The 19,734-nt window shown below is 40.9% G+C and overlaps 26 non-coding genes across 26 annotated transcripts; 17 read left to right on the plus strand and 9 right to left on the minus strand.

Moving 5' to 3' along the window:
- Positions 1 to 839: 839 nt before the first annotated feature.
- On the minus strand, positions 840 to 934 carry TRNAI-UAU (transfer RNA isoleucine (anticodon UAU)). The gene is made up of 2 exons: positions 897 to 934; positions 840 to 875 (listed from the first exon to the last, which is right to left on the minus strand). It is a non-coding gene; the product is annotated as a tRNA-Ile (tRNA).
- Positions 935 to 1,223: 289 nt separating this feature from the next.
- TRNAS-GCU (transfer RNA serine (anticodon GCU)) lies at positions 1,224 to 1,305 on the plus strand. Its single transcript has one exon. It is a non-coding gene; the product is annotated as a tRNA-Ser (tRNA).
- Positions 1,306 to 1,894: 589 nt separating this feature from the next.
- On the plus strand, positions 1,895 to 1,966 carry TRNAT-UGU (transfer RNA threonine (anticodon UGU)). The gene has a single exon. It is a non-coding gene; the product is annotated as a tRNA-Thr (tRNA).
- A 1,170-nt stretch (positions 1,967 to 3,136) lies between these two features.
- TRNAI-UAU (transfer RNA isoleucine (anticodon UAU)) lies at positions 3,137 to 3,231 on the minus strand. The gene is made up of 2 exons: positions 3,194 to 3,231; positions 3,137 to 3,172 (listed from the first exon to the last, which is right to left on the minus strand). It is a non-coding gene; the product is annotated as a tRNA-Ile (tRNA).
- Positions 3,232 to 3,520: 289 nt separating this feature from the next.
- TRNAS-GCU (transfer RNA serine (anticodon GCU)) lies at positions 3,521 to 3,602 on the plus strand. The gene has a single exon. It is a non-coding gene; the product is annotated as a tRNA-Ser (tRNA).
- Positions 3,603 to 4,191: 589 nt separating this feature from the next.
- On the plus strand, positions 4,192 to 4,265 carry TRNAT-UGU (transfer RNA threonine (anticodon UGU)). The gene has a single exon. It is a non-coding gene; the product is annotated as a tRNA-Thr (tRNA).
- A 1,170-nt stretch (positions 4,266 to 5,435) lies between these two features.
- On the minus strand, positions 5,436 to 5,530 carry TRNAI-UAU (transfer RNA isoleucine (anticodon UAU)). Its single transcript has 2 exons — positions 5,493 to 5,530; positions 5,436 to 5,471 (listed from the first exon to the last, which is right to left on the minus strand). It is a non-coding gene; the product is annotated as a tRNA-Ile (tRNA).
- A 289-nt stretch (positions 5,531 to 5,819) lies between these two features.
- Positions 5,820 to 5,901, plus strand: TRNAS-GCU (transfer RNA serine (anticodon GCU)). The gene has a single exon. It is a non-coding gene; the product is annotated as a tRNA-Ser (tRNA).
- A 589-nt stretch (positions 5,902 to 6,490) lies between these two features.
- Positions 6,491 to 6,562, plus strand: TRNAT-UGU (transfer RNA threonine (anticodon UGU)). Its single transcript has one exon. It is a non-coding gene; the product is annotated as a tRNA-Thr (tRNA).
- Positions 6,563 to 7,732: 1,170 nt separating this feature from the next.
- TRNAI-UAU (transfer RNA isoleucine (anticodon UAU)) lies at positions 7,733 to 7,827 on the minus strand. The gene is made up of 2 exons: positions 7,790 to 7,827; positions 7,733 to 7,768 (listed from the first exon to the last, which is right to left on the minus strand). It is a non-coding gene; the product is annotated as a tRNA-Ile (tRNA).
- A 289-nt stretch (positions 7,828 to 8,116) lies between these two features.
- On the plus strand, positions 8,117 to 8,198 carry TRNAS-GCU (transfer RNA serine (anticodon GCU)). The gene has a single exon. It is a non-coding gene; the product is annotated as a tRNA-Ser (tRNA).
- Positions 8,199 to 8,787: 589 nt separating this feature from the next.
- Positions 8,788 to 8,859, plus strand: TRNAT-UGU (transfer RNA threonine (anticodon UGU)). Its single transcript has one exon. It is a non-coding gene; the product is annotated as a tRNA-Thr (tRNA).
- A 1,170-nt stretch (positions 8,860 to 10,029) lies between these two features.
- TRNAI-UAU (transfer RNA isoleucine (anticodon UAU)) lies at positions 10,030 to 10,124 on the minus strand. Its single transcript has 2 exons — positions 10,087 to 10,124; positions 10,030 to 10,065 (listed from the first exon to the last, which is right to left on the minus strand). It is a non-coding gene; the product is annotated as a tRNA-Ile (tRNA).
- A 289-nt stretch (positions 10,125 to 10,413) lies between these two features.
- On the plus strand, positions 10,414 to 10,495 carry TRNAS-GCU (transfer RNA serine (anticodon GCU)). Its single transcript has one exon. It is a non-coding gene; the product is annotated as a tRNA-Ser (tRNA).
- Positions 10,496 to 11,084: 589 nt separating this feature from the next.
- Positions 11,085 to 11,158, plus strand: TRNAT-UGU (transfer RNA threonine (anticodon UGU)). The gene has a single exon. It is a non-coding gene; the product is annotated as a tRNA-Thr (tRNA).
- Positions 11,159 to 12,328: 1,170 nt separating this feature from the next.
- Positions 12,329 to 12,423, minus strand: TRNAI-UAU (transfer RNA isoleucine (anticodon UAU)). Its single transcript has 2 exons — positions 12,386 to 12,423; positions 12,329 to 12,364 (listed from the first exon to the last, which is right to left on the minus strand). It is a non-coding gene; the product is annotated as a tRNA-Ile (tRNA).
- Positions 12,424 to 12,712: 289 nt separating this feature from the next.
- On the plus strand, positions 12,713 to 12,794 carry TRNAS-GCU (transfer RNA serine (anticodon GCU)). Its single transcript has one exon. It is a non-coding gene; the product is annotated as a tRNA-Ser (tRNA).
- A 589-nt stretch (positions 12,795 to 13,383) lies between these two features.
- TRNAT-UGU (transfer RNA threonine (anticodon UGU)) lies at positions 13,384 to 13,455 on the plus strand. Its single transcript has one exon. It is a non-coding gene; the product is annotated as a tRNA-Thr (tRNA).
- A 1,170-nt stretch (positions 13,456 to 14,625) lies between these two features.
- TRNAI-UAU (transfer RNA isoleucine (anticodon UAU)) lies at positions 14,626 to 14,720 on the minus strand. The gene is made up of 2 exons: positions 14,683 to 14,720; positions 14,626 to 14,661 (listed from the first exon to the last, which is right to left on the minus strand). It is a non-coding gene; the product is annotated as a tRNA-Ile (tRNA).
- A 289-nt stretch (positions 14,721 to 15,009) lies between these two features.
- On the plus strand, positions 15,010 to 15,091 carry TRNAS-GCU (transfer RNA serine (anticodon GCU)). Its single transcript has one exon. It is a non-coding gene; the product is annotated as a tRNA-Ser (tRNA).
- A 589-nt stretch (positions 15,092 to 15,680) lies between these two features.
- On the plus strand, positions 15,681 to 15,752 carry TRNAT-UGU (transfer RNA threonine (anticodon UGU)). Its single transcript has one exon. It is a non-coding gene; the product is annotated as a tRNA-Thr (tRNA).
- Positions 15,753 to 16,922: 1,170 nt separating this feature from the next.
- On the minus strand, positions 16,923 to 17,017 carry TRNAI-UAU (transfer RNA isoleucine (anticodon UAU)). The gene is made up of 2 exons: positions 16,980 to 17,017; positions 16,923 to 16,958 (listed from the first exon to the last, which is right to left on the minus strand). It is a non-coding gene; the product is annotated as a tRNA-Ile (tRNA).
- Positions 17,018 to 17,306: 289 nt separating this feature from the next.
- Positions 17,307 to 17,388, plus strand: TRNAS-GCU (transfer RNA serine (anticodon GCU)). Its single transcript has one exon. It is a non-coding gene; the product is annotated as a tRNA-Ser (tRNA).
- A 589-nt stretch (positions 17,389 to 17,977) lies between these two features.
- TRNAT-UGU (transfer RNA threonine (anticodon UGU)) lies at positions 17,978 to 18,051 on the plus strand. The gene has a single exon. It is a non-coding gene; the product is annotated as a tRNA-Thr (tRNA).
- A 1,170-nt stretch (positions 18,052 to 19,221) lies between these two features.
- TRNAI-UAU (transfer RNA isoleucine (anticodon UAU)) lies at positions 19,222 to 19,315 on the minus strand. The gene is made up of 2 exons: positions 19,279 to 19,315; positions 19,222 to 19,257 (listed from the first exon to the last, which is right to left on the minus strand). It is a non-coding gene; the product is annotated as a tRNA-Ile (tRNA).
- Positions 19,316 to 19,604: 289 nt separating this feature from the next.
- Positions 19,605 to 19,686, plus strand: TRNAS-GCU (transfer RNA serine (anticodon GCU)). The gene has a single exon. It is a non-coding gene; the product is annotated as a tRNA-Ser (tRNA).
- Positions 19,687 to 19,734: the final 48 nt, after the last annotated feature.

The following is a 19,734-nucleotide window of genomic DNA, read 5'->3' on the forward strand; positions in this document are numbered from 1 at the left end:
AGAAATTTCACCAAGGAGATATGAACTTCATCCCCCTTAAAATACTTTTTCTCCCAGATACCCCGGCTCTTAGTCAAATGAGGTTAATCTTCAAAACCCCACCCCCACTAACCATAAATATTCACCTCTCCTGCTGTCCATTCAATTGATACAAGGTATCTTGTACATGGAGAGAATGTGAGAAAAAGCAGAATTGCTTCATAGATTTGGTGACCTTGGATGGGTGGGCTGGATAAAGAAGTGAACTTGGTTTCCGGAAAGGGAGTATCATGATGGGAATGAGGAAAAGAGAACATGGACCACATTCACAGGTTAGAGAAATAAATGTAATAGGTTGAATGGTTTTGAAAAGCTAGCTTTGAGCAGGAATTGTTTTTTAAAATTGCAAAGAACTAAAATAGTCAATGTGGGATTGGAGGCACAATCTGAGCAGAAAGCACCATAAGCTGCTATGGTGCAACTCTTATGTTGACTAGAAACTTTAATATGATGATGCTCTTCTTTTGATATTTCTTTGAGTTAAATTTTATTGTATGTAGCTGACACAGCACTGTTTGCAGCTCCTCAGTTTATGGTTATCCCGTGACAACAATGTATTCATCATATTTATTATTCTACAAAAGTATTTTTAAATGCACTGATGTGGTGTTTGCATGCTATGCAAGATGGTACATCATTGAATGTTTATAAGGAGCATCGCATAGGATATGTGATATTTGGCACCTGGAGGAGTCGGACACGCAGATCCTGAAAAGAAGTTAAGACTCTATAGCAAGAGCCGTCTTTATTCTGAGTCTAATCTTTACTTTTAGTGAAATGGTTTATGAAAACCAATCAACTGCTCCAGGTGAGGCTCGAACTCACAACCTCGGCATGGCTCAGTGCAAGTACTGCTGTATAAGTACCGCGCGCTAACCGATTGCGCCACTGGAGCTCACTGTTTTCATTTCTCCCCATTTGAGCCATCTAGTGCTAACCAAGTAGATACTGCACTGCTCCATTATTCACTATGCAAGATCGACTCACATGCTAGCATGTTATCATGACTATTAAAAATACAGTCCAAATGGAATAGATTTGATAATTCTGCTATATCGTGTGCTCTGTCTATTGAACACCCCATACATTTGCCGTTCTGACACAGTCTAGGATAAACTTATGCTTATTTTTAATTAGCACATAGTTAGAATTTCACCAAAAATGAAATATAGGCTCCTAAGGCAGACGAGGTGGCCGAGTGGTTAAGGCGATGGACTGCTAATCCATTGTGCTCTGCACGCGTGGGTTCGAATCCCACCTTCGTCGGAAAGCCATCAGACACTCTTTTGAAGGTGAGCATGTCTTGTAGTACAATTACACTCTCTTTCAAGACACTGCCATAATCCACTAGAAGGGCCCAACTGACTATTCCATTATGGCATTTATGTCAAATAAAGGGAATTATTTTGTGCTTAATTGAAATTAGATCTTTCATGAAGTGTCCAGAGGATTGCCTATTCCTCACTCCTGGCCTTCCAACCAGTTTGGATAGATAGACTGATAAAAAAGCATTTCTTACTCCTAAAGTTTCAGCCGTCTCAAGTGTATGAGTGTTTACATTTGTCTGCCCCACAGAGACAGATCACTTCTAATAAGTGAGTTCTCTATCTGTCACTGATTGCGGACATACTCACTAGAGCTTTCAGTATGGTCATAAATGTGAATACTCTTATGTTCTCAAATCAAAATGGAGTTTTTCCTACTTTCAAGAAAAGTGTCTTAAGCATGCTCTTCGATTTGTGCACGCATGTAGACATTCAAATGCAACTGCATTTCCATACAGAGTCTCAAAATCATAGATATCTTCATACCGCAGTAAGAATACATGTTGCGATTTACAAACTGCAGGCAGACTGGCCTTGTAGCTCAGTGGCAGAGCACTGGTCTTGTAAACCAGGGGTCATGAGTTCAAGCCTCATCAGGGCCTTTTTATATGTGTGTTTCTGTATGTTGTTTTTAAGTCATTCTTTCTAGGAGTCACACCTTGTCTTAAGTTTGCTTATTGACAAGCTTCCCTTTCCATCTTTCATCTTATCAAGAAGACTTCATGAAAACCATTGAACCATAAACTATTGCCTCACCCCTTCCGATCGCCTGACGAACGCCTGACAAACGCCATTCTCACCCCGCCGGGCAAGCCCTGCCGGGCAAAGCCAAATAAGCCATGCATATTTAGAGTTCCTTTGAAAGGCAGAGCGAGGACTAGGACATCTGTTCCGACTGAGTCTGCATCCACAGAAAGGATGAAATAAGGCTCTAGAAATTTCACCAAGGAGATATGAACTTCATCCCCCTTAAAATACTTTTTCTCCCAGATACCCCGGCTCTTAGTCAAATGAGGTTAATCTTCAAAACCCCACCCCCACTAACCATAAATATTCACCTCTCCTGCTGTCCATTCAATTGATACAAGGTATCTTGTACATGGAGAGAATGTGAGAAAAAGCAGAATTGCTTCATAGATTTGGTGACCTTGGATGGGTGGGCTGGATAAAGAAGTGAACTTGGTTTCCGGAAAGGGAGTATCATGATGGGAATGAGGAAAAGAGAACATGGACCACATTCACAGGTTAGAGAAATAAATGTAATAGGTTGAATGGTTTTGAAAAGCTAGCTTTGAGCAGGAATTGTTTTTTAAAATTGCAAAGAACTAAAAAAGTCAATGTGGGATTGGAGGCACAATCTGAGCAGAAAGCACCATAAGCTGCTATGGTGCAACTCTTATGTTGACTAGAAACTTTAATATGATGATGCTCTTCTTTTGATATTTCTTTGAGTTAAATTTTATTGTATGTAGCTGACACAGCACTGTTTGCAGCTCCTCAGTTTATGGTTATCCCGTGACAACAATGTATTCATCATATTTATTATTCTACAAAAGTATTTTTAAATGCACTGATGTGGTGTTTGCATGCTATGCAAGATGGTACATCATTGAATGTTTATAAGGAGCATCGCATAGGATATGTGATATTTGGCACCTGGAGGAGTTGGACACGCAGATCCTGAAAAGAAGTTAAGACTCTCTAGCAAGAGCCGTCTTTATTCTGAGTCTAATCTTTCCTTTCAGTGAAATGGTTTATGAAAACCAATCAACTGCTCCAGGTGAGGCTCGAACTCACAACCTCAGCATGGCTCAGTGCAAGTACTGCTGTATAAGTACCGCGCGCTAACCGATTGCGCCACTGGAGCTCGCTGTTTTCATTTCTCCCCATTTGAGCCATCTAGTGCTAACCAAGTAGATACTGCACTGCTCCATTATTCACTGTGCAAGATCGACTCACATGCTAGCATGTTATCATGACTATTAAAAATACAGTCCAAATGGAATAGATTTGATAATTCTGCTATATCGTGTGCTCTGTCTATTGAACACCCCATACATTTGCCGTTCTGACACAGTCTAGGATAAACTTATGCTTATTTTTAATTAGCACATAGTTAGAATTTCACCAAAAATGAAATATAGGCCCCCAAGGCAGAAGAGGTGGCCGAGTGGTTAAGGCGATGGACTGCTAATCCATTGCGCTCTGCACGCGTGGGTTCGAATCCCACCTTCGTCGGAAAGCCATCAGACAATCTTTTGAAGGTGAGCATGTCTCGTAGTACAATTACACTCTCTTTCAAGACACTGCCATAATCCACTAGAAGGGCCCAACTGACTATTCCATTATGGCATTTATGTCAAATAAAGGGAAGTATTTTGTGCTTAATTGAAATTAGATCTTTCATGAAGTGTCCAGAGGATTGCCTATTCCTCACTCCTGGCCTTCCAACCAGTTTGGATAGATAGACTGATAAGAAAGCATTTCTTACTCCTAAAGTTTAAGCCGTCTCAAGTGTATGAGTGTTTACATTTGTCTGCCCCACAGAGACAGATCACTTCTAATAAGTGAGTTCTCTATCTGTCACTGATTGCGGACATACTCACTAGAGCTTTCAGTATGGTCATAAATGTGAATACTCTTATGTTCTCAAATCAAAATGGAGTTTTTCCTACTTTCAAGAAAAGTGTCTTAAGCATGCTCTTCGATTTGTGCACGCATGTAGACATTCAAATGCAACTGCATTTCCATACAGAGTCTCAAAATCATAGATATCTTCATACCGCAGTAAGAATACATGTTGCGATTTACAAACTGCAGGCAGACCGGCCTTGTAGCTCAGTGGCAGAGCACTGGTCTTGTAAACCAGGGGTCATGAGAGTTCAAGCCTCATCAGGGCCTTTTTATATGTGTGTTTCTGTATGTTGTTTTCAAGTCATTCTTTCTAGGAGTCACACCTTGTCTTAAGTTTGCTTATTGACAAGCTTCCCTTTCCATCTTTCATCTTATCAAGAAGACTTCATGAAAACCATTGAACCATAAACTATTGCCTCACCCCTTCCGATCGCCTGACGAACGCCTGACAAACGCCATTCTCACCCCGCCGGGCAAGCCCTGCCGGGCAAAGCCAAATAAGCCATGCATATTTAGAGTTCCTTTGAAAGGCAGAGCGAGGACTAGGACGTCTGTTCCGACTGAGTCTGCATCCACAGAAAGGATGAAATAAGGCTCTAGAAATTTCACCAAGGAGATATGAACTTCATCCCCCTTAAAATACTTTTTCTCCCAGATACCCCGGCTCTTAGTCAAATGAGGTTAATCTTCAAAACTCCACCCCCACTAACCATAAATATTCACCTCTCCTGCTGTCCATTCAATTGATACAAGGTATCTTGTACATGGAGAGAATGTGAGAAAAAGCAGAATTGCTTCATAGATTTGGTGACTTTGGATGGGTGGGCTGGATAAAGAAGTGAACTTGGTTTCCGGAAAGGGAGTATCATGATGGGAATGAGGAAAAGAGAACATGGACCACATTCACAGGTTAGAGAAATAAATGTAATAGGTTGAATGGTTTTGAAAAGCTAGCTTTGAGCAGGAATTGTTTTTTAAAATTGCAAAGAACTAAAAAAGTCAATGTGGGATTGGAGGCACAATCTGAGCAGAAAGCACCATAAGCTGCTATGGTGCAACTCTTATGTTGACTAGAAACTTTAATATGATGATGCTCTTCTTTTGATATTTCTTTGAGTTACATTTTATTGTATGTAGCTGACACAGCACTGTTTGCAGCTCCTCAGTTTATGGTTATCCCGTGACAACAATGTATTCATCATATTTATTATTTTACAAAAGTGTATTTAAATGCACTGATGTGGTGTTTGCATGCTATGCAAGATGGTACATCATTGAATGTTTATAAGGAGCATCGCATAGGATATGTGATATTTGGCACCTGGAGGAGTCGGACACGCAGATCCTGAAAAGAAGTTAAGACTCTATAGCAAGAGCCGTCTTTATTCTGAGTCTAATCTTTACTTTTAGTGAAATGGTTTATGAAAACCAATCAACTGCTCCAGGTGAGGCTCGAACTCACAACCTCGGCATGGCTCAGTGCAAGTACTGCTGTATAAGTACCGCGCGCTAACCGATTGCGCCACTGGAGCTCACTGTTTTCATTTCTCCCCATTTGAGCCATCTAGTGCTAACCAAGTAGATACTGCACTGCTCCATTATTCACTGTGCAAGATCGACTCACATGCTAGCATGTTATCATGACTATTAAAAATACAGTCCAAATGGAATAGATTTGATAATTCTGCTATATCGTGTGCTCTGTCTATTGAACACCCCATACATTTGCCGTTCTGACACAGTCTAGGATAAACTTATGCTTATTTTTAATTAGCACATAGTTAGAATTTCACCAAAAATGAAATATAGGCTCCTAAGGCAGACGAGGTGGCCGAGTGGTTAAGGCGATGGACTGCTAATCCATTGTGCTCTGCACGCGTGGGTTCGAATCCCACCTTCGTCGGAAAGCCATCAGACACTCTTTTGAAGGTGAGCATGTCTTGTAGTACAATTACACTCTCTTTCAAGACACTGCCATAATCCACTAGAAGGGCCCAACTGACTATTCCATTATGGCATTTATGTCAAATAAAGGGAATTATTTTGTGCTTAATTGAAATTAGATCTTTCATGAAGTGTCCAGAGGATTGCCTATTCCTCACTCCTGGCCTTCCAACCAGTTTGGATAGATAGACTGATAAAAAAGCATTTCTTACTCCTAAAGTTTCAGCCGTCTCAAGTGTATGAGTGTTTACATTTGTCTGCCCCACAGAGACAGATCACTTCTAATAAGTGAGTTCTCTATCTGTCACTGATTGCGGACATACTCACTAGAGCTTTCAGTATGGTCATAAATGTGAATACTCTTATGTTCTCAAATCAAAATGGAGTTTTTCCTACTTTCAAGAAAAGTGTCTTAAGCATGCTCTTCGATTTGTGCACGCATGTAGACATTCAAATGCAACTGCATTTCCATACAGAGTCTCAAAATCATAGATATCTTCATACCGCAGTAAGAATACATGTTGCGATTTACAAACTGCAGGCAGACCGGCCTTGTAGCTCAGTGGCAGAGCACTGGTCTTGTAAACCAGGGGTCATGAGTTCAAGCCTCATCAGGGCCTTTTTATATGTGTGTTTCTGTATGTTGTTTTTAAGTCATTCTTTCTAGGAGTCACACCTTGTCTTAAGTTTGCTTTTTGACAAGCTTCCCTTTCCATCTTTCATCTTATCAAGAAGACTTCATGAAAACCATTGAACCATAAACTATTGCCTCACCCCTTCCGATCGCCTGACGAACACCTGACAAACGCCATTCTCACCCCGCCGGGCAAGCCCTGCCGGGCAAAGCCAAATAAGCCATGCATATTTAGAGTTCCTTTGAAAGGCAGAGCGAGGACTAGGACGTCTGTTCCGACTGAGTCTGCATCCACAGAAAGGATGAAATAAGGCTCTAGAAATTTCACCAAGGAGATATGAACTTCATCCCCCTTAAAATACTTTTTCTCCCAGATACCCCGGCTCTTAGTCAAATGAGGTTAATCTTCAAAACCCCACCCCCACTAACCATAAATATTCACCTCTCCTGCTGTCCATTCAATTGATACAAGGTATCTTGTACATGGAGAGAATGTGAGAAAAAGCAGAATTGCTTCATAGATTTGGTGACCTTGGATGGGTGGGCTGGATAAAGAAGTGAACTTGGTTTCCGGAAAGGGAGTATCATGATGGGAATGAGGAAAAGAGAACATGGACCACATTCACAGGTTAGAGAAATAAATGTAATAGGTTGAATGGTTTTGAAAAGCTAGCTTTGAGCAGGAATTGTTTTTTAAAATTGCAAAGAACTAAAAAAGTCAATGTGGGATTGGAGGCACAATCTGAGCAGAAAGCACCATAAGCTGCTATGGTGCAACTCTTATGTTGACTAGAAACTTTAATATGATGATGCTCTTCTTTTGATATTTCTTTGAGTTAAATTTTATTGTATGTAGCTGACACAGCACTGTTTGCAGCTCCTCAGTTTATGGTTATCCCGTGACAACAATGTATTCATCATATTTATTATTCTACAAAAGTATTTTTAAATGCACTGATGTGGTGTTTGCATGCTATGCAAGATGGTACATCATTGAATGTTTATAAGGAGCATCGCATAGGATATGTGATATTTGGCACCTGGAGGAGTCGGACACGCAGATCCTGAAAAGAAGTTAAGACTCTATAGCAAGAGCCGTCTTTATTCTGAGTCTAATCTTTACTTTTAGTGAAATGGTTTATGAAAACCAATCAACTGCTCCAGGTGAGGCTCGAACTCACAACCTCGGCATGGCTCAGTGCAAGTACTGCTGTATAAGTACCGCGCGCTAACCGATTGCGCCACTGGAGCTCACTGTTTTCATTTCTCCCCATTTGAGCCATCTAGTGCTAACCAAGTAGATACTGCACTGCTCCATTATTCACTGTGCAAGATCGACTCACATGCTAGCATGTTATCATGACTATTAAAAATACAGTCCAAATGGAATAGATTTGATAATTCTGCTATATCGTGTGCTCTGTCTATTGAACACCCCATACATTTGCCGTTCTGACACAGTCTAGGATAAACTTATGCTTATTTTTAATTAGCACATAGTTAGAATTTCACCAAAAATGAAATATAGGCTCCTAAGGCAGACGAGGTGGCCGAGTGGTTAAGGCGATGGACTGCTAATCCATTGTGCTCTGCACGCGTGGGTTCGAATCCCACCTTTGTCGGAAAGCCATCAGACACTCTTTTGAAGGTGAGCATGTCTTGTAGTACAATTACACTCTCTTTCAAGACACTGCCATAATCCACTAGAAGGGCCCAACTGACTATTCCATTATGGCATTTATGTCAAATAAAGGGAAGTATTTTGTGCTTAATTGAAATTAGATCTTTCATGAAGTGTCCAGAGGATTGCCTATTCCTCACTCCTGGCCTTCCAACCAGTTTGGATAGATAGACTGATAAGAAAGCATTTCTTACTCCTAAAGTTTCAGCCGTCTCAAGTGTATGAGTGTTTACATTTGTCTGCCCCACAGAGACAGATCACTTCTAATAAGTGAGTTCTCTATCTGTCACTGATTGCGGACATACTCACTAGAGCTTTCAGTATGGTCATAAATGTGAATACTCTTATGTTCTCAAATCAAAATGGAGTTTTTCCTACTTTCAAGAAAAGTGTCTTAAGCATGCTCTTCGATTTGTGCACGCATGTAGACATTCAAATGCAACTGCATTTCCATACAGAGTCTCAAAATCATAGATATCTTCATACCGCAGTAAGAATACATGTTGCGATTTACAAACTGCAGGCAGACTGGCCTTGTAGCTCAGTGGCAGAGCACTGGTCTTGTAAACCAGGGGTCATGAGTTCAAGCCTCATCAGGGCCTTTTTATATGTGTGTTTCTGTATGTTGTTTTTAAGTCATTCTTTCTAGGAGTCACACCTTGTCTTAAGTTTGCTTATTGACAAGCTTCCCTTTCCATCTTTCATCTTATCAAGAAGACTTCATGAAAACCATTGAACCATAAACTATTGCCTCACCCCTTCCGATCGCCTGACGAACGCCTGACAAACGCCATTCTCACCCCGCCGGGCAAGCCCTGCCGGGCAAAGCCAAATAAGCCATGCATATTTAGAGTTCCTTTGAAAGGCAGAGCGAGGACTAGGACATCTGTTCCGACTGAGTCTGCATCCACAGAAAGGATGAAATAAGGCTCTAGAAATTTCACCAAGGAGATATGAACTTCATCCCCCTTAAAATACTTTTTCTCCCAGATACCCCGGCTCTTAGTCAAATGAGGTTAATCTTCAAAACCCCACCCCCACTAACCATAAATATTCACCTCTCCTGCTGTCCATTCAATTGATACAAGGTATCTTGTACATGGAGAGAATGTGAGAAAAAGCAGAATTGCTTCATAGATTTGGTGACCTTGGATGGGTGGGCTGGATAAAGAAGTGAACTTGGTTTCCGGAAAGGGAGTATCATGATGGGAATGAGGAAAAGAGAACATGGACCACATTCACAGGTTAGAGAAATAAATGTAATAGGTTGAATGGTTTTGAAAAGCTAGCTTTGAGCAGGAATTGTTTTTTAAAATTGCAAAGAACTAAAAAAGTCAATGTGGGATTGGAGGCACAATCTGAGCAGAAAGCACCATAAGCTGCTATGGTGCAACTCTTATGTTGACTAGAAACTTTAATATGATGATGCTCTTCTTTTGATATTTCTTTGAGTTAAATTTTATTGTATGTAGCTGACACAGCACTGTTTGCAGCTCCTCAGTTTATGGTTATCCCGTGACAACAATGTATTCATCATATTTATTATTCTACAAAAGTATTTTTAAATGCACTGATGTGGTGTTTGCATGCTATGCAAGATGGTACATCATTGAATGTTTATAAGGAGCATCGCATAGGATATGTGATATTTGGCACCTGGAGGAGTTGGACACGCAGATCCTGAAAAGAAGTTAAGACTCTCTAGCAAGAGCCGTCTTTATTCTGAGTCTAATCTTTCCTTTCAGTGAAATGGTTTATGAAAACCAATCAACTGCTCCAGGTGAGGCTCGAACTCACAACCTCAGCATGGCTCAGTGCAAGTACTGCTGTATAAGTACCGCGCGCTAACCGATTGCGCCACTGGAGCTCGCTGTTTTCATTTCTCCCCATTTGAGCCATCTAGTGCTAACCAAGTAGATACTGCACTGCTCCATTATTCACTGTGCAAGATCGACTCACATGCTAGCATGTTATCATGACTATTAAAAATACAGTCCAAATGGAATAGATTTGATAATTCTGCTATATCGTGTGCTCTGTCTATTGAACACCCCATACATTTGCCGTTCTGACACAGTCTAGGATAAACTTATGCTTATTTTTAATTAGCACATAGTTAGAATTTCACCAAAAATGAAATATAGGCCCCCAAGGCAGAAGAGGTGGCCGAGTGGTTAAGGCGATGGACTGCTAATCCATTGCGCTCTGCACGCGTGGGTTCGAATCCCACCTTCGTCGGAAAGCCATCAGACAATCTTTTGAAGGTGAGCATGTCTCGTAGTACAATTACACTCTCTTTCAAGACACTGCCATAATCCACTAGAAGGGCCCAACTGACTATTCCATTATGGCATTTATGTCAAATAAAGGGAAGTATTTTGTGCTTAATTGAAATTAGATCTTTCATGAAGTGTCCAGAGGATTGCCTATTCCTCACTCCTGGCCTTCCAACCAGTTTGGATAGATAGACTGATAAGAAAGCATTTCTTACTCCTAAAGTTTAAGCCGTCTCAAGTGTATGAGTGTTTACATTTGTCTGCCCCACAGAGACAGATCACTTCTAATAAGTGAGTTCTCTATCTGTCACTGATTGCGGACATACTCACTAGAGCTTTCAGTATGGTCATAAATGTGAATACTCTTATGTTCTCAAATCAAAATGGAGTTTTTCCTACTTTCAAGAAAAGTGTCTTAAGCATGCTCTTCGATTTGTGCACGCATGTAGACATTCAAATGCAACTGCATTTCCATACAGAGTCTCAAAATCATAGATATCTTCATACCGCAGTAAGAATACATGTTGCGATTTACAAACTGCAGGCAGACCGGCCTTGTAGCTCAGTGGCAGAGCACTGGTCTTGTAAACCAGGGGTCATGAGAGTTCAAGCCTCATCAGGGCCTTTTTATATGTGTGTTTCTGTATGTTGTTTTCAAGTCATTCTTTCTAGGAGTCACACCTTGTCTTAAGTTTGCTTATTGACAAGCTTCCCTTTCCATCTTTCATCTTATCAAGAAGACTTCATGAAAACCATTGAACCATAAACTATTGCCTCACCCCTTCCGATCGCCTGACGAACGCCTGACAAACGCCATTCTCACCCCGCCGGGCAAGCCCTGCCGGGCAAAGCCAAATAAGCCATGCATATTTAGAGTTCCTTTGAAAGGCAGAGCGAGGACTAGGACGTCTGTTCCGACTGAGTCTGCATCCACAGAAAGGATGAAATAAGGCTCTAGAAATTTCACCAAGGAGATATGAACTTCATCCCCCTTAAAATACTTTTTCTCCCAGATACCCCGGCTCTTAGTCAAATGAGGTTAATCTTCAAAACTCCACCCCCACTAACCATAAATATTCACCTCTCCTGCTGTCCATTCAATTGATACAAGGTATCTTGTACATGGAGAGAATGTGAGAAAAAGCAGAATTGCTTCATAGATTTGGTGACTTTGGATGGGTGGGCTGGATAAAGAAGTGAACTTGGTTTCCGGAAAGGGAGTATCATGATGGGAATGAGGAAAAGAGAACATGGACCACATTCACAGGTTAGAGAAATAAATGTAATAGGTTGAATGGTTTTGAAAAGCTAGCTTTGAGCAGGAATTGTTTTTTAAAATTGCAAAGAACTAAAAAAGTCAATGTGGGATTGGAGGCACAATCTGAGCAGAAAGCACCATAAGCTGCTATGGTGCAACTCTTATGTTGACTAGAAACTTTAATATGATGATGCTCTTCTTTTGATATTTCTTTGAGTTACATTTTATTGTATGTAGCTGACACAGCACTGTTTGCAGCTCCTCAGTTTATGGTTATCCCGTGACAACAATGTATTCATCATATTTATTATTTTACAAAAGTGTATTTAAATGCACTGATGTGGTGTTTGCATGCTATGCAAGATGGTACATCATTGAATGTTTATAAGGAGCATCGCATAGGATATGTGATATTTGGCACCTGGAGGAGTCGGACACGCAGATCCTGAAAAGAAGTTAAGACTCTATAGCAAGAGCCGTCTTTATTCTGAGTCTAATCTTTACTTTTAGTGAAATGGTTTATGAAAACCAATCAACTGCTCCAGGTGAGGCTCGAACTCACAACCTCGGCATGGCTCAATGCAAGTACTGCTGTATAAGTACCGCGCGCTAACCGATTGCGCCACTGGAGCTCACTGTTTTCATTTCTCCCCATTTGAGCCATCTAGTGCTAACCAAGTAGATACTGCACTGCTCCATTATTCACTGTGCAAGATCGACTCACATGCTAGCATGTTATCATGACTATTAAAAATACAGTCCAAATGGAATAGATTTGATAATTCTGCTATATCGTGTGCTCTGTCTATTGAACACCCCATACATTTGCCGTTCTGACACAGTCTAGGATAAACTTATGCTTATTTTTAATTAGCACATAGTTAGAATTTCACCAAAAATGAAATATAGGCTCCTAAGGCAGACGAGGTGGCCGAGTGGTTAAGGCGATGGACTGCTAATCCATTGTGCTCTGCACGCGTGGGTTCGAATCCCACCTTCGTCGGAAAGCCATCAGACACTCTTTTGAAGGTGAGCATGTCTTGTAGTACAATTACACTCTCTTTCAAGACACTGCCATAATCCACTAGAAGGGCCCAACTGACTATTCCATTATGGCATTTATGTCAAATAAAGGGAATTATTTTGTGCTTAATTGAAATTAGATCTTTCATGAAGTGTCCAGAGGATTGCCTATTCCTCACTCCTGGCCTTCCAACCAGTTTGGATAGATAGACTGATAAAAAAGCATTTCTTACTCCTAAAGTTTCAGCCGTCTCAAGTGTATGAGTGTTTACATTTGTCTGCCCCACAGAGACAGATCACTTCTAATAAGTGAGTTCTCTATCTGTCACTGATTGCGGACATACTCACTAGAGCTTTCAGTATGGTCATAAATGTGAATACTCTTATGTTCTCAAATCAAAATGGAGTTTTTCCTACTTTCAAGAAAAGTGTCTTAAGCATGCTCTTCGATTTGTGCACGCATGTAGACATTCAAATGCAACTGCATTTCCATACAGAGTCTCAAAATCATAGATATCTTCATACCGCAGTAAGAATACATGTTGCGATTTACAAACTGCAGGCAGACCGGCCTTGTAGCTCAGTGGCAGAGCACTGGTCTTGTAAACCAGGGGTCATGAGTTCAAGCCTCATCAGGGCCTTTTTATATGTGTGTTTCTGTATGTTGTTTTTAAGTCATTCTTTCTAGGAGTCACACCTTGTCTTAAGTTTGCTTTTTGACAAGCTTCCCTTTCCATCTTTCATCTTATCAAGAAGACTTCATGAAAACCATTGAACCATAAACTATTGCCTCACCCCTTCCGATCGCCTGACGAACACCTGACAAACGCCATTCTCACCCCGCCGGGCAAGCCCTGCCGGGCAAAGCCAAATAAGCCATGCATATTTAGAGTTCCTTTGAAAGGCAGAGCGAGGACTAGGACGTCTGTTCCGACTGAGTCTGCATCCACAGAAAGGATGAAATAAGGCTCTAGAAATTTCACCAAGGAGATATGAACTTCATCCCCCTTAAAATACTTTTTCTCCCAGATACCCCGGCTCTTAGTCAAATGAGGTTAATCTTCAAAACCCCACCCCCACTAACCATAAATATTCACCTCTCCTGCTGTCCATTCAATTGATACAAGGTATCTTGTACATGGAGAGAATGTGAGAAAAAGCAGAATTGCTTCATAGATTTGGTGACCTTGGATGGGTGGGCTGGATAAAGAAGTGAACTTGGTTTCCGGAAAGGGAGTATCATGATGGGAATGAGGAAAAGAGAACATGGACCACATTCACAGGTTAGAGAAATAAATGTAATAGGTTGAATGGTTTTGAAAAGCTAGCTTTGAGCAGGAATTGTTTTTTAAAATTGCAAAGAACTAAAAAAGTCAATGTGGGATTGGAGGCACAATCTGAGCAGAAAGCACCATAAGCTGCTATGGTGCAACTCTTATGTTGACTAGAAACTTTAATATGATGATGCTCTTCTTTTGATATTTCTTTGAGTTAAATTTTATTGTATGTAGCTGACACAGCACTGTTTGCAGCTCCTCAGTTTATGGTTATCCCGTGACAACAATGTATTCATCATATTTATTATTCTACAAAAGTATTTTTAAATGCACTGATGTGGTGTTTGCATGCTATGCAAGATGGTACATCATTGAATGTTTATAAGGAGCATCGCATAGGATATGTGATATTTGGCACCTGGAGGAGTCGGACACGCAGATCCTGAAAAGAAGTTAAGACTCTATAGCAAGAGCCGTCTTTATTCTGAGTCTAATCTTTACTTTTAGTGAAATGGTTTATGAAAACCAATCAACTGCTCCAGGTGAGGCTCGAACTCACAACCTCGGCATGGCTCAGTGCAAGTACTGCTGTATAAGTACCGCGCGCTAACCGATTGCGCCACTGGAGCTCACTGTTTTCATTTCTCCCCATTTGAGCCATCTAGTGCTAACCAAGTAGATACTGCACTGCTCCATTATTCACTGTGCAAGATCGACTCACATGCTAGCATGTTATCATGACTATTAAAAATACAGTCCAAATGGAATAGATTTGATAATTCTGCTATATCGTGTGCTCTGTCTATTGAACACCCCATACATTTGCCGTTCTGACACAGTCTAGGATAAACTTATGCTTATTTTTAATTAGCACATAGTTAGAATTTCACCAAAAATGAAATATAGGCTCCTAAGGCAGACGAGGTGGCCGAGTGGTTAAGGCGATGGACTGCTAATCCATTGTGCTCTGCACGCGTGGGTTCGAATCCCACCTTTGTCGGAAAGCCATCAGACACTCTTTTGAAGGTGAGCATGTCTTGTAGTACAATTACACTCTCTTTCAAGACACTGCCATAATCCACTAGAAGGGCCCAACTGACTATTCCATTATGGCATTTATGTCAAATAAAGGGAAGTATTTTGTGCTTAATTGAAATTAGATCTTTCATGAAGTGTCCAGAGGATTGCCTATTCCTCACTCCTGGCCTTCCAACCAGTTTGGATAGATAGACTGATAAGAAAGCATTTCTTACTCCTAAAGTTTCAGCCGTCTCAAGTGTATGAGTGTTTACATTTGTCTGCCCCACAGAGACAGATCACTTCTAATAAGTGAGTTCTCTATCTGTCACTGATTGCGGACATACTCACTAGAGCTTTCAGTATGGTCATAAATGTGAATACTCTTATGTTCTCAAATCAAAATGGAGTTTTTCCTACTTTCAAGAAAAGTGTCTTAAGCATGCTCTTCGATTTGTGCACGCATGTAGACATTCAAATGCAACTGCATTTCCATACAGAGTCTCAAAATCATAGATATCTTCATACCGCAGTAAGAATACATGTTGCGATTTACAAACTGCAGGCAGACCGGCCTTGTAGCACAGTGGCAGAGCACTGGTCTTGTAAACCAGGGGTCTTGAGTTCAAGCCTCATCAGGGCCTTTTTATATGTGTGTTTCTGTATGTTGTTTTCAAGTCATTCTTTCTAGGAGTCACACCTTGTCTTAAGTTTGCTTATTGACAAGCTTCCCTTTCCATCTTTCATCTTATCAAGAAGACTTCATGAAAACCATTGAACCATAAACTATTGCCTCACCCCTTCCGATCGCCTGACGAACGCCTGACAAACGCCATTCTCACCCCGCCGGGCAAGCCCTGCCGGGCAAAGCCAAATAAGCCATGCATATTTAAAGTTCCTTTGAAAGGCAGAGCGAGGACTAGGACGTCTGTTCCGACTGAGTCTGCATCCACAGAAAGGATGAAATAAGGCTCTAGAAATTTCACCAAGGAGATATGAACTTCATCCCCCTTAAAATACTTTTTCTCCCAGATACCCCGGCTCTTAGTCAAATGAGGTTAATCTTCAAAACCCCACCCCCACTAACCATAAATATTCACCTCTCCTGCTGTCCATTCAATTGATACAAGGTATCTTGTACATGGAGAGAATGTGAGAAAAAGCAGAATTGCTTCATAGATTTGGTGACCTTGGATGGGTGGGCTGGATAAAGAAGTGAACTTGGTTTCCGGAAAGGGAGTATCATGATGGGAATGAGGAAAAGAGAACATGGACCACATTCACAGGTTAGAGAAATAAATGTAATAGGTTGAATGGTTTTGAAAAGCTAGCTTTGAGCAGGAATTGTTTTTTAAAATTGCAAAGAACTAAAAAAGTCAATGTGGGATTGGAGGCACAATCTGAGCAGAAAGCACCATAAGCTGCTATGGTGCAACTCTTATGTTGACTAGAAACTTTAATATGATGATGCTCTTCTTTTGATATTTCTTTGAGTTAAATTTTATTGTATGTAGCTGACACAGCACTGTTTGCAGCTCCTCAGTTTATGGTTATCCCGTGACAACAATGTATTCATCATATTTATTATTCTACAAAAGTATTTTTAAATGCACTGATGTGGTGTTTGCATGCTATGCAAGATGGTACATCATTGAATGTTTATAAGGAGCATCGCATAGGATATGTGATATTTGGCACCTGGAGGAGTCGGACACGCAGATCCTGAAAAGAAGTTAAGACTCTCTAGCAAGAGCCGTCTTTATTCTGAGTCTAATCTTTCCTTTCAGTGAAATGGTTTATGAAAACCAATCAACTGCTCCAGGTGAGGCTCGAACTCACAACCTCAGCATGGCTCAGTGCAAGTACTGCTGTATAAGTACCGCGCGCTAACCGATTGCGCCACTGGAGCTCGCTGTTTTCATTTCTCCCCATTTGAGCCATCTAGTGCTAACCAAGTAGATACTGCACTGCTCCATTATTCACTGTGCAAGATCGACTCACATGCTAGCATGTTATCATGACTATTAAAAATACAGTCCAAATGGAATAGATTTGATAATTCTGCTATATCGTGTGCTCTGTCTATTGAACACCCCATACATTTGCCGTTCTGACACAGTCTAGGATAAACTTATGCTTATTTTTAATTAGCACATAGTTAGAATTTCACCAAAAATGAAATATAGGCCCCCAAGGCAGAAGAGGTGGCCGAGTGGTTAAGGCGATGGACTGCTAATCCATTGTGCTCTGCACGCGTGGGTTCGAATCCCACCTTCGTCGGAAAGCCATCAGACACTCTTTTGAAGGTGAGCATGTCTCGTAGTACAATTACACTCTCTTTCAAGACACTGCCATAATCCACTAGAAGGGCCCAACTGACTATTCCATTATGGCATTTATGTCAAATAAAGGGAAGTATTTTGTGCTTAATTGAAATTAGATCTTTCATGAAGTGTCCAGAGGATTGCCTATTCCTCACTCCTGGCCTTCCAACCAGTTTGGATAGATAGACTGATAAGAAAGCATTTCTTACTCCTAAAGTTTCAGCCGTCTCAAGTGTATGAGTGTTTACATTTGTCTGCCCCACAGAGACAGATCACTTCTAATAAGTGAGTTCTCTATCTGTCACTGATTGCGGACATACTCACTAGAGCTTTCAGTATGGTCATAAATGTGAATACTCTTATGTTCTCAAATCAAAATGGAGTTTTTCCTACTTTCAAGAAAAGTGTCTTAAGCATGCTCTTCGATTTGTGCACGCATGTAGACATTCAAATGCAACTGCATTTCCATACAGAGTCTCAAAATCATAGATATCTTCATACCGCAGTAAGAATACATGTTGCGATTTACAAACTGCAGGCAGACCGGCCTTGTAGCTCAGTGGCAGAGCACTGGTCTTGTAAACCAGGGGTCATGAGAGTTCAAGCCTCATCAGGGCCTTTTTATATGTGTGTTTCTGTATGTTGTTTTCAAGTCATTCTTTCTAGGAGTCACACCTTGTCTTAAGTTTGCTTATTGACAAGCTTCCCTTTCCATCTTTCATCTTATCAAGAAGACTTCATGAAAACCATTGAACCATAAACTATTGCCTCACCCCTTCCGATCGCCTGACGAACGCCTGACAAACGCCATTCTCACCCCGCCGGGCAAGCCCTGCCGGGCAAAGCCAAATAAGCCATGCATATTTAGAGTTCCTTTGAAAGGCAGAGCGAGGACTAGGACGTCTGTTCCGACTGAGTCTGCATCCACAGAAAGGATGAAATAAGGCTCTAGAAATTTCACCAAGGAGATATGAACTTCATCCCCCTTAAAATACTTTTTCTCCCAGATACCCCGGCTCTTAGTCAAATGAGGTTAATCTTCAAAACTCCACCCCCACTAACCATAAATATTCACCTCTCCTGCTGTCCATTCAATTGATACAAGGTATCTTGTACATGGAGAGAATGTGAGAAAAAGCAGAATTGCTTCATAGATTTGGTGACTTTGGATGGGTGGGCTGGATAAAGAAGTGAACTTGGTTTCCGGAAAGGGAGTATCATGATGGGAATGAGGAAAAGAGAACATGGACCACATTCACAGGTTAGAGAAATAAATGTAATAGGTTGAATGGTTTTGAAAAGCTAGCTTTGAGCAGGAATTGTTTTTTAAAATTGCAAAGAACTAAAAAAGTCAATGTGGGATTGGAGGCACAATCTGAGCAGAAAGCACCATAAGCTGCTATGGTGCAACTCTTATGTTGACTAGAAACTTTAATATGATGATGCTCTTCTTTTGATATTTCTTTGAGTTACATTTTATTGTATGTAGCTGACACAGCACTGTTTGCAGCTCCTCAGTTTATGGTTATCCCGTGACAACAATGTATTCATCATATTTATTATTCTACAAAAGTGTATTTAAATGCACTGATGTGGTGTTTGCATGCTATGCAAGATGGTACATCATTGAATGTTTATAAGGAGCATCGCATAGGATATGTGATATTTGGCACCTGGAGGAGTCGGACACGCAGATCCTGAAAAGAAGTTAAGACTCTATAGCAAGAGCCGTCTTTATTCTGAGTCTAATCTTTACTTTTAGTGAAATGGTTTATGAAAACCAATCAACTGCTCCAGGTGAGGCTCGAACTCACAACCTCGGCATGGCTCAGTGCAAGTACTGCTGTATAAGTACCGGCGCTAACCGATTGCGCCACTGGAGCTCACTGTTTTCATTTCTCCCCATTTGAGCCATCTAGTGCTAACCAAGTAGATACTGCACTGCTCCATTATTCACTGTGCAAGATCGACTCACATGCTAGCATGTTATCATGACTATTAAAAATACAGTCCAAATGGAATAGATTTGATAATTCTGCTATATCGTGTGCTCTGTCTATTGAACACCCCATACATTTGCCGTTCTGACACAGTCTAGGATAAACTTATGCTTATTTTTAATTAGCACATAGTTAGAATTTCACCAAAAATGAAATATAGGCTCCTAAGGCAGACGAGGTGGCCGAGTGGTTAAGGCGATGGACTGCTAATCCATTGTGCTCTGCACGCGTGGGTTCGAATCCCACCTTCGTCGGAAAGCCATCAGACACTCTTTTGAAGGTGAGCATGTCTTGTAGTACAA

Source organism: Lissotriton vulgaris, chromosome 5 (genome assembly GCF_964263255.1).
Source record: "Lissotriton vulgaris chromosome 5, aLisVul1.2, whole genome shotgun sequence".
NCBI lineage: Eukaryota > Metazoa > Chordata > Amphibia > Caudata > Salamandridae > Lissotriton > Lissotriton vulgaris.